Source organism: Dioscorea cayenensis, chromosome 20, assembly GCF_009730915.1.
Source record: "Dioscorea cayenensis subsp. rotundata cultivar TDr96_F1 chromosome 20, TDr96_F1_v2_PseudoChromosome.rev07_lg8_w22 25.fasta, whole genome shotgun sequence".
Classification (NCBI taxonomy): domain Eukaryota; kingdom Viridiplantae; phylum Streptophyta; class Magnoliopsida; order Dioscoreales; family Dioscoreaceae; genus Dioscorea; species Dioscorea cayenensis.
In genome coordinates, this window is record NC_052490.1 from 2,665,075 (window position 1) to 2,666,625 (window position 1,551).

General features: G+C 41.5%; 1 non-coding gene across 1 annotated transcript; it reads left to right on the plus strand.

The window, feature by feature from the left end:
- Positions 1–205: 205 nt before the first annotated feature.
- On the plus strand, positions 206–312 carry LOC120252424. Its single transcript, XR_005533954.1, has one exon. It is a non-coding gene; the product is annotated as a small nucleolar RNA R71 (small nucleolar RNA).
- Positions 313–1,551: the final 1,239 nt, after the last annotated feature.

Genomic DNA, 1,551 nt, shown 5'->3' on the forward strand with positions numbered 1-1,551 from the left:
AACTGCATTTATCTCATGAAGTCCAGCTACCTTCTTTCTGTCTCTTGTGTTCCAATGGTAGCTGTTCGTGGCCATTTCTTCAATGAGATGTCGGGCTTCTTCAGGGGCCTTGCTTCCTAAGGTACCTCCTGCTGCTGCATCAAGTAACTATCTTGTGCTTCGGTTCAAACTGTTGTAAAAAGTCTGAATGATCATCCACTAGGGGAACCCATGTTCAGAACATTTCCGCAGGAGCTCCACGAACCTATCCCATGTCTCAAATAGAGACTCCAAGTCCATTTATACAAAGGAGGATATCTTATTCCTGAGCTTTGTAGATTTTTCGGGAGGGAAATCTCAGGCAAGGAAAACATCTACCATCTCCTCCCATGTAGTGATCGATGCTCTAAGTAATGAATGTAGCCACTGCTTTACTATCCCCTTCAAGGAAAATGGGAAGACCCTCAATTTGATAGCATCATCCGTAACACCATTAATCTTAAGCATGTCACACACTTCCAAGAAGTTCTTGATGTGGTTGTTCGCATCCTCATCTGCCAAACCATTAAACTATGCTGATTGCTATATCATATGGATGAATGCTGGCTTTAGCTCAAAATTCTAAGCCATAATCAGTGGTCGTAAAATACTCGACTGTGTGCCCAAAACTGTGGGTTTGGAATAATTTGAGAGTGTCCTCTGCTGCTCATTCTATTCTGCCATATTTTCTAACCTTTCACCTTCTACCTTAGCTTTATTTGTTGTTGTTGTACTGGTTCTTTACCCTTTCTTCGAAGTGTTCATTCAAGTTTAGGATCACTGACACATCCGAATATGCGTGTACACCACAAGTGCACGGGTGTCGAAGTAATAATCCCAGATGAGTGGGTATCGTATCCACATAGAGTATGGAATAAAGACACTTAAATTGTTTCTTAACTAATGTGGAAGATAAATAGTGATATATGTGACAAGATTCAATTCTCAAGAGTAAAAACAACAAGAAAGAGAGCAAAAGCAAAGGAGAAGGTAAGACAATCGATAAAGATGGGGTACCCGGGTATTGTTCTGCTTAGGATAATCATTTCAAGAGCAAGAAACCTCTATTATGCTTCCTAATTAATGCAATAGTGAGTCGTGGAAATCCTTAATTACATAGTCCCAAATCTAAGGTCAACCATGCCTAACTCTATACATGTCCCGAAGGAGAAATCGAACAATCTCAACACTTCGCACTCATATAGAATTGTAATGAGCTTTAGGGACTCCAAATGATAAATCCTATTCCTATGTATAGACCTAACCCTTTGGTCCAGGTGAAAGATCCCTAGCCACAATTAAGCCCTAGATGCTAAAATCACTTCAACGCTTCACTCCGTTACACACGCAACTAAGCCTCCATGGAAGGTCATCCTTTAGCCCATTCACTCTACTATGACCGCAAAGAACTATTGGAATGTGGAGGAAGGATAGATCATATCGGAGGGGAAAGGGGATGTTCCGCTACCTCTCGACTCACCCTCTGAGCCCTCTCCAATCTAGCTTTGTCTAACTCTCATGGTGTGTCACTCA